The 10,735-nt window shown below is 35.8% G+C and overlaps 1 non-coding gene across 1 annotated transcript; it reads left to right on the forward strand.

Annotated features, from left to right (window-relative positions):
• The first annotated feature begins 10,196 nt into the window (after nucleotides 1-10,196).
• On the forward strand, nucleotides 10,197-10,302 carry LOC121213022 (small nucleolar RNA R71). Its single transcript, XR_005908391.1, has one exon. It is a non-coding gene; the product is annotated as a small nucleolar RNA R71 (small nucleolar RNA).
• Nucleotides 10,303-10,735: the final 433 nt, after the last annotated feature.

Genomic DNA, 10,735 nt, shown 5'->3' on the forward strand with positions numbered 1-10,735 from the left:
TTACATGTGACGATATTTAAGATCAAAATTTGAATCAATCAGTAGATAATCAAGAAAAAGGATAAATTGAGGATTAGTCCCTAACACTTTGTTACTGTTTTTTTCCAAGTAAGTTCATATGGAGCTTACCGTATTGTATTATTATGTTTAAATTGTGTGCTTATACCTATTAATTATATATATACAAGTGTAAATTTTATTAATACGACATCTATCAGACTAATTTGTAAAAGAAGAAATTTAAATGATAATAGTGAATAGATGAGTAATATTGACTGATAAAAGTTGTGATATGATTGAATAATGTGTATATGATGATAAATCACTGTAAATGTATGTGAATTGTTATAAAAAATATGAAAAACGAGTATATGACTACAAAGATTGAAAATGGATTGAATATGAGCAATAATGCTCGTGTGAACTTAGTGAATAAATGGGATACAAATGACATGTCATTAGGATTTATACAATTTCGGGTGCTAATCTTGGATGTTTTACCGATTGCTAAGGTCCTGCATTTGTAGTGGATTCTTCACAACTCATGTGAGCAACATCATGTAAAGTTACTATCCTGAGCCACAACTCGTGTGAGCAAGCTTATTTTCATAGCTCGTGTGAGCAACCTTATCTCGTGTGTTACTATAGTTATCCAGGCAGTAAACATGTTTTGTAAGTGAATTGGTATAAAGGCTCAAAGATGTATTAAATGTTATACGTGAGTTGAATATTGTATTCGTGTTTTAATTCTTGAGTATATTAATTGTTGGGTAAGTTCATGCGATATTTATTTGAATTAGTATTTGTTTATGCTATGTTTTATGTTTGTAACTTGTAATTATCATTACAAAATAATGAATTGGTCATGAAGGACTAATTAGTGAAATGTTACAAGATTGTTGAAAATGATGGATCATGAGAATGTTTATGGATATGTTACATGATTATGAGAATGTCAAAGGATTGGAATGGACTAGATTGTTATGTTGCCAAATGAGCATGGATTGAATGTGATATGAATAAGAACTCAAGTATATAAGTATATAAACTGAGTACAAAGTGGATATCATGTGTTATGCTATATTGAAATGTTATACATGTATATGTGAATTGCTTTATTAAATCTTGATGTATGAGCAAACTAACAATTTGATTATTTCATGGAAATCTATGTGAAAGTAAAAGGATGCCAAAAGATTTCCGTACTTAGCTAAGTTATGTTTCTGTTACTTAATTGTTGATTTATTAGAGTAAGTTAAATGAATTTCATATAAACTTACTAAGTATTCATAATACTTATCTTATTTACGACTTTTTTACCCAAATAATATAAAAAATAACTAATTACGAAAAATATATGAAAAACAGATTAATTATGAAAATAGACATTTGCTATAATGTTTTGACAGTACCGCTTGACATATTGGCGGGACCAGACTAAATTATGATGACCTAAAATATTCAGGGACCTGATATGTAAATTTCCTATTTTGGTTGGCAGCTGAAAAAAAAGGAATGGTGTACTTGACAGTGTGGCGGCACCAAACTTAAATGGGTAATTTATTATTTTCTTTTATTCCGTTTTAACACAAAAAATAGAGAGGCTTCTTTCCAATTAGTCCAAAAAGTTTTTTCTACCAAAAATTATTTTTATAAAAAAGCCGACTTCAATTGGAAATAAATTTTATTTATCTTTTGAAAAATAATTATAATTTTATTATCAATTTGATTTATGAACACGATATAAAATGATAATTATAAAAGCTTTAGAAAATTCTTATTATGTATAAATTGTAATTATTAGTTAAATTTATAGTTTTCTAATATAATGTGAGCGAAAGAAAACTACTATGAATATCGTTAACTACTATTTCAGACATAATTTGAACAAAAAAGATATTTTTCGAAAAATAAATAAAATTCATTTCCAATTGGAATTGACTTTTTTACAAAAATACTTTTTGGTAGAAATTTTTTTTTGGACTAATTAGTAAAAGGCATTTCTATTTTTGATGTTAAAGGGGAATAAAAGAAAAATAATAAACAAGGAGGTTTATGAAGCAATTTACCATTTAAAGTTTGGTGTTGCCACATTGTCAGGCAACACCCTTAAAGCCCTTTTTCAGCTATCAACTAAAATGAGAAATTTACATATCAAGTCCTTAAATATTTAGGTCATCACATTTCAGTTTGGTGCTGCCAATTTGTCAGACGTTACCATCAGAACACTGCATCAAATGCCTATTTTCATGATTAATTTGTTTTCCATACCTTTTTAGTAAGGAATTATTTTTTTTATATTATTTGGGTAAAAAAGCCCTTATTTGCTTTTTTGTCTTTGTATAAGTCATTTTGTGAAATGCACTCATAACTGGTAGTAGCCGGATTTCAAATCTATCTTAGAAAACACAGTGGCTCCCTTTAATTGATCAAACAAATCGTCGATTCTTGGAAACATATACTTTTCTTGATGGTTACCCTGCTGAGTTGTCGGTAATCTATACATAGTTTCATCGAACCATCTTTCTTCTTAACAAATAATACGGGAGCACCCTAAGGAGAAAAGCTTGGTCTAGCGAACCCTTTATTGGCCCGTTATTGCAACTGTGCTTTTAACTCTTTTAACTTAGTTGGCGCCATCTTATACGGGGCAATAGAAATGGGTGTTGTTTCCGGTGCTAGTTCAATACCAAATTTCACCTCTCTGACAGGAGGTAAACCGGGCAATTCTTTCGAAAACACATCTGGGTATTCGCGTACTACCGGTACTGATTCCAAATTCAACTCAGATTCTTTAGTATTCAACACAAAAGAAAGATAAGCTTCATATCCTTTTCTCACATGTGCCATCATCGAGGTAATCACAACTGGTGGAGTATCCAACTCACTTGAATCAATCCGGAGGATCTCATCATCTGAGCATTTCAATTCGATATACTTGCTACCACAATTTACAATCACATTAAGCACACCTAACCAATCTATGCCAAGAATTACATCAAATTCATCGAAGGGAAAAAGCATAAGATTGGCTGAAAAACAGTGACCTTGGATCGTCAAAGGGCAATTCTTACAAACCTTATTTACTAAGATAGACTTGCCTAAAGGGTTTGACACCTTAATCACAAACTCGAAAGGTTCTACAGACAAATTCATACTAGACACCAATTTCATGCAAATATACGAATGGGTCGATCCTGGGTCAATCAAGGCAATAACATGTACATCATGAAGAGAGAATGTACCCATAATGACATCAGGAGCAGAAGCTTCCTCTTTAGCACGTATCGCATAAGTTCTCGCAAGGGCCAGCGTCTCTGGTTTTGTAGTTGTGCCCTTTGTAACATTGCGACTGCCACTTGCACTTCCAAGATGCTAAGGTGGTCTACCTCAGGAATTAGGAGCATTAGACTTTGGGGCTAGATCCAGCTCTTTATCAACTCATTCTGGGCAGTCTTTAAGGAAGTGGTCAAGAGAACCACATCTGTAGCGTGCACCACTCCTCTTTCGACACTCATCGAAGTGGAATTTGTTGCAGCTTTCACACCTCGACTTTTGATCATCCACACTTCCCACACTAGTTACCTTGGGGGAGGAAGACTTCGGGTTGTGACGCTTAGAGCTTCTTGTACTGCCCGAATATCCCACCAATGCAATGGAGCGCTCTTGTTGACTCTTTGGTTTCTTTGTAGAAAAGAGTGTGTTCTGCCACTAAATCTCTTATCCGAAATTTGAGCCTCTCTCTTTGCTTTCTTTCTTTCATTGTTTAGTTCTTCAGCCTTTTTGGCCCGATCAGCCAGTGCTGAATTCTTGTATCTCAAGGATCCCGATCAACAACTTAATTTCCTCATTCAAGCCTTCCTCGAAGCGCTTACACATTTTCGTCTCCGATTGGACCCACTCCGTGGCATATTGACTTAACCTTACGAATTCCCTCTCATATTCTGACACGGTCTTATTTCCTTGCCTGAGTTCCAGGAATTCTTTTCACTTCGAGTCTAAAAATCTTTGACTGATGTATTTCTTTTTAAACTCAGTTTGGAAGAACTCCCATGTAATATTTTCTTTTGGTACCACTGAAGATACAGTCTTCCACTAGTGATATGCAGTATCCTTTAGAAGAGATACAACACACTTTAAACACTCCTCAGGTGTACATGAAAACTCATCCAAAACCCGCGTAGTGTTCTCGAGCTAGAACTGGGCTCGTTCAGCATTATCATCAACCTTAGCTATAAACTCTTCTGCCCCATATTTTCTAAGTTTGTCCACTGGGGTTTTACCAATTCTCACTGGTGCCATACCTTGTGGCACTTCTCCCTCAGCCGAGCAGGGGGCAGAGGAGGTCATGATAGATTGGGGCGATTTCTTAAGTAATCCCCAAACTATTCATCTATCATCTCGAAGAAGGCAACACTTGCCTCTTCCCAGCCTTCAAACATAGGTCGTCTACTACTACTAGCAGTAGCTCACTGAACGAAAGTTGGAGCATGGCTCTCGGCTCCCTCAGACTCATATTGAGCCTGATTGGAAAACATTTACTATATTCAAATACAATTAAAAATGGTTAGGAGATGTCACACTATCATAACTTGTATAATGGCATGTATAGCTATACTCAATACATGCTACGTTAGTCCTAGAACCGACTAAACCCTAGCTCTAATACCACTAAATGTAACACTCTTACCCGTACTCGAGACCAGGACAAGGTACGGGGCATTACCGTACACAAACATGACATTTTTGGAAAATCACGGGCTATAAAATTTCGTTCCAAATTAAAACCAATCAAACACATTCATAGTGTCTCTATTATGGGCCTACGACACCTAAAACATGCATTAAGAATGGTCCGGGACTAAATCGTGGGCTTAAAAAAATCCTAGGAAAATTTCTAGGTTTAAGCTTTACACGCCCGTGTGGAGGCAATGCACACGCCCGTGTGCTTTGGACATGCCTGTGTCACTTATCTGTGTAGAATTAGTTGAATTTATTTTCCATTTCAAACCTACAGGGATTTTCACACGGCCAAGCACAAGCCCCTGTCCCCCACACGGCCTAGACATGCCTATGTGGTCGATCGTGTCTAAAAACCCAGACAGTCTGTTTATGACATCATCACTCATTTTGAGGCACACGGCTAAGGCACACGCCCATGTGCTAGGCCGTGTCCTCCACACGATTAAGACACACGACCGTGTCTCTGCCCGTGTGTTTACTACCACACAAACTGACCTAAAATTTTAAGTGCAAGGGACACACGGCCAGGCAACACGCCCATAGGGGCTGACCGTGTGTCACACACAGCCTAGACACATGCCCGTGCCCATGTCCCTCACATGGCCTAAACACGCCCGTGTGGTCGCCTATGTCCAAAAACTCAAACATTTTGTTTATGACATCATCACTCATTTTGAGGCACACGGCCAAGGCATACGCTCGTGTGCTAGGCTGTGTCCCCCACACGGTTAAGACACACAGCCATATCTCTACCCGTGTGTTTACTACCATGCAAACTGACCTAAAATTTTTAGTGTAGGGGACACACGGCCAGGCAACACGCCTATGGGGGCTGACCGTGCGTCACACACGGCCTAGACACATGCCCGTGTGTCTACCCTTGTAGACCTTTTTAGGGCTATTTTCCAAGCCTTTGGTCATCCTCTAACATCCATACACACTTAAAAATTTCAAGGGTATTTAACATTGCCTAATTATACTTTTAAGCAACCTTAGCATAACTCATTGCACTTTAACCTCATCTTATCGGTTTAGTACATGCTAAATTATCCTTTTTGTATTAAGGATTACCATATCATCAAACACATTTACACTCGACTCATTTTATAACTCATTGCCAATTATGACTTAGCCATCTCCAAGTGATTTGGCCACATTCCACATGTCCATTCATGATATACCACATTTATCCGTCTAATGAACATTTAAACATCAACATGCACAATTAGTAGGTTACAACCTACATCAAAATGAGCCATGTCTTATGGCCATATACAAAATGAATAGGTATATCGTTCAAGCCCTTACATTGGCTAACCAATGACACATATAACAAAATAACCAAAAACCTATACATGCCATTGTAACAAAGTAAAAGTATCTACATACCAAAGCAAGATAAACTGATAGTGTTGACAATACTCCTATCGTCTTCCAATTTTCATGAGTCCACGAGCTCTGTAAAATAGGGAAAGGAAAGGGGGTAACCATTAACATGCTTAGTAAGTTTGGATAGTAGGAAAGTAAACTTACCGGTTATTTTGCATACAACTATAAAAGATATTCATGCCAAACATGTATAGTATAAATTCCCTATCACATGCACTCAATCATCAAGTTAGTTCCTTCTCAAGCAATATAGCATTAATCTTGGTGAGCTCATCAATTTAAACATTTCCATTGTCGTATTTTATTACAATCCCGTTGAATTTCTCGAAAATCTCGATGGGTATCCCATTTACCGTCAAGTCATGCTAGTGACTCTTTTAAATATACACTCTTGTGAACCCCACTCTTAAGGTGGGATTACCAATCCAGGTTAAATCCTTCATAATATAAATTCAAGGAGTATTGTCGGGATTACCATTCCAGGCTAAATCCCTTACAAGGACAATTACTCCAAAACGTTAGGATCTGAAATGCCAGTCCAGGCTAATTTCAGTCCTTAATCGTGTTACCCATCCGGGCTAAATCCACAATGCACATATATTCATTGGGTGGTTCGATCGCTTAAGGAACACCCGTCCGGGCCAGATCCTTACTATACTGAGATCATCGGATTACCCGCTGGGCTAAATTCCTTTCTGCAACACATGCAGGATCTCATGTCATGTAAATAAGAATTTACCTATCGAATCTCCCTTTTTCATTCAACTGAGACAATTGTCATCTTTTTCATTTTACACTACTACATTTCATGGATTTTCATGCAATCAATATCTAAATTAACATACATTTAAGAATATGCATTTTCCAGTATATTTAAAGTTTACTTTGAGTTACACGAAATTACTTGGTAATTGCTTCAGTTTTGTATTTCGGTTATTCTGAAACCTTTTGTTTTCCATATTCAACCTCCAGAATTGGTTCCTCGGGGTCTATATCAGTAAAAATAAATTATTAATACCTTAGACTATTCATTTTGGACCTAAATTTTACTCATTTTGCCCCTAACATTTCACATTTTTACAAATTAGTCCCTAGGCTCGTATAATGGAATGCATGAAATTCCTTGGTTACCCATGCCTAGCAAAATGTATTTTAAGCTCATACCAGCCCATATTTTTCTCTATTTCACATTTCTAACACATATTTTATACTTTTTACAAAATGGTCCTTTAGACCATTTCCATGAAAATCTACTTAGTAAAAGTTGTTTACCATCCTTTAAACTCTCATATTCCTCCATAAATCATTAAAATACAAGCATCTTATACATGGGTCAATTTCCAAATATGAACCCTAGCTTGAGATATGGGTAGAAATGGGTAGAGCATGTTACGAGGATCTCAAAATTACAAAGAACATTAAAAACGGGGCTAGGGAGCACTTACTATTGACCTTGAAATGTTGAAAATCCTACCTTATGGAGCTAAAGGAAGTTCGACAGCTATGGGGAAGAAGATGGCTAATTTTGGCTTTCTTTTCCCCTTTTTATTAAGTTTATTACCAAATGACCAAAATGCCCTTCCTTACAAAACTTCTAATTTTTTCTATGCATGCTCATTTTTGTCCAAAAACTTAGAAATTGGACAAATTGCTAATTAAGACCTTCTAATTTATAATTCAAAGCAATTTCATGTAAATTGCTTCTAGAACCGAAGTTTTGTAATTAATTCAATTTGGTCCCTAATTTCCAATTAGACACCTTGTACTTAGAATTTCTTCATGAAATTTTAACACATGCTTATTTTCATGTCCTAGACCTCATAATAATCATGAAATAATTATTTTAACGTCAAATTTGTGGTCCTGAAACCACTATTCTGACTAGGCCCTATTTCAAGATGTTACAATTCATGCCATATCAACTCAATTACACATCATAAAGATATAGTTGCATTATTAACATACAACTTACCTCGATTACAAAATGTAGACGACTAGTTCAGCTTAGTCCACTTGTTTTGTTTTTCCCTAGTCTAGGCCTGGATTTTGTAATTCTTGATCTATAATGATAAAATTCACAAATTTAATCATTTTATTGATCTAGGTACTCAACAATTCATAATTGGGCAAAATGACCATTTTTCCCTTAGACTTTCACAAAATGACCATTTTACCCCTAGACCCGAAAATCAATTTTTATCATATTTTCTCATTAATCAAGCCTAGCTGAATACTTTTTATACTAGGATTAGTCAAAAATTCTCATTATTTCACACGTTTATCAACTATTTTACAACTTATGCAAAATGGTTCTTGTTAGGGTTTCCGTGAAAACTACTTCACAAAAGTTGTTTATTTCACAACCATGATTCATTTTCTTCCATAAAATTTCAGAAAACAACATGAACACTCTCATGTTAAAACCCTAAACTTTCAACCATTTTTCAAATTAGTCCCCTTATTTGAAAGCTCATGCTACAAGGGTTCTAAAAGTACAAAAATCATCAAGAAAAACCATCAAGATCACTTACTTGTGAGGGTTAATAGTTGCTGAAATTTTAAGCTCCCAAAAACCCCATTTTTGCTAAACATTTCCGTAGAAGAGAAGGAAGAAATGAAAAAGATGATGGTTAGACACTAGGGTAATATTTTATTATACATTAAATCACCTACCCATTTGACCATTTGAATTTCCTGTCCTCTATGGCTGGCCATCAGCTTCTAAGGGGCCTATTTTCCCTTTAAAGACCCCTAATTTAGGTTCTCTAGCTATTTGACACCTTTAGCTATCAAAATAGGACTTTTGCACTTTATGCGATTTAGTCCTTTTTTCACAATTAAGCATGAAATCGCTAAAATTAATTTACCAAAATTTTCATACTCTCATATAATCATGCCACAACACAAAATAATATTAAAAATAATTTCTCTGAACTCGGATTAGTGGTCTCGAAACCACTATCCTAACTGGGCCCAAAATCGGGACGTTACAAAATCATCTAACTTTCGCTTATTTGCTAAAAGCTCCTTTAAAAATTTAATGAAATTTGGCATCTACGAAAGAGCTACAATAAACAGTAAGTTAATATATAATTTTTTTAACAGATTAAGGAATGTACCGAGTTGTTCGTTTGTATGGTCTTTCCTTGTCACATTTGGATATGGCACACAAGGTTTATATTCCTTACCGACTGATTTTTGTTCGTTGTGGCTTACCTCAACCTTACCATTGCTTACCACAATTTCTTTCCTCGATTCAAATTTAGATTCAACTAACCCTTCTTCATCTCGAATAGTAATTGCATGAAGCTGCTCTCTTGGGCTAGTTTCAATATTACTCACAAGTTACCTTGTGGTTAGTTTTAATATTACTCGACAAGCAACCTTGTGGTCTTTCTGAAATCAACTTAGCCAGCTGACCTATTTGATTCTCGAGCGCTTGAATCGATGTTTGTTGATTTTTAAGTGTTGTTTCGGTGTTTTAGAAGCGGGCTTCTGACACCGAAATAAACTTCATCAATATCTCCTCAAGGTTCGACTTCTTTTCCTGCTGGTAAGGTGGATGAAAGACTGGAGGGGGTTGTAGTCTTTGATTTCCTTGACCACCCCAAGAGAAGTTGGGATGGTTCCTCCAACCTGCATTATAAGTGTTACTATAGGGATTATTCTGAGGTCTAGAGTTATTACTCATATAGTTGTCTTGTTTGTCTTCTATGCTAAGGTTGTAGAATTGACTTTCTGGATGGTTCTCTCCTCTATTTGCGTTGTATTACATCACCGGATGTACTTGCGTAGAACCATATAAACCATCAATCTTTTTATTCAAAATTTCTACCTGATTTGACAACATGGTGACTGCATCAACATTAAAAACACTGGCTGCTTTTATCGGCTCTGTCCTCATGACTTGCCATTGATAATTATTCAGTGACATCCCTTCTATAAACTTGTAAGCCTCATCAGGTGTTTTATTATTTAAAGTACCATCGGCGGATGCATCGATCAATTGCCTAGTTGAGGGGTTCAAACCGTTGTAGAAAGTTTGAACCTGTAGCCATAGAGGTAACCCATGATGAAGGAACCTTCTCAATAAATCCTTATACCTCTCCAATGCATCATATAAGGTCTCTAAATCCATTTGCACGAAAGAAGAGATATCATTCCTTGGCTTGGCTGTCTTAGCTGGTGAAAAGTACTTCAACAAGAATTTTTCGGTCATTTGTTCCCATGTAGTAATAGATCCTCGTGGTAGGGAGTTCAACCACTGTTTAGTTTATTTCTTAATGAGAATGGAAACAACCGTAGCCGAATGACATCATCAGAAATGCCATTTGTCTTAAAACTATTGTAAAATTCCAGAAAGTTAGCCAAATGAGTATTTGGGTCTTCGTCCTACAAACCATCAAACTGAACAAACTGTTGATTCATTTGAATAGTGTTAGGTTTTAGTTTAAAATTTTTTGCAGCAACAGCAGGTCTAACAATACTCGATTCAACCCTAATTAAATTGGGCTTGGCATAATCGTACATAGTACAAGGAGCAGGATTTGAATTTATAGGATTTACAACAACCACATGAGGTAGCTGATTATTATGATTTTCT

Source organism: Gossypium hirsutum, chromosome A13, assembly GCF_007990345.1.
Source record: "Gossypium hirsutum isolate 1008001.06 chromosome A13, Gossypium_hirsutum_v2.1, whole genome shotgun sequence".
Taxonomy (NCBI): Eukaryota; Viridiplantae; Streptophyta; class Magnoliopsida; order Malvales; family Malvaceae; genus Gossypium; species Gossypium hirsutum.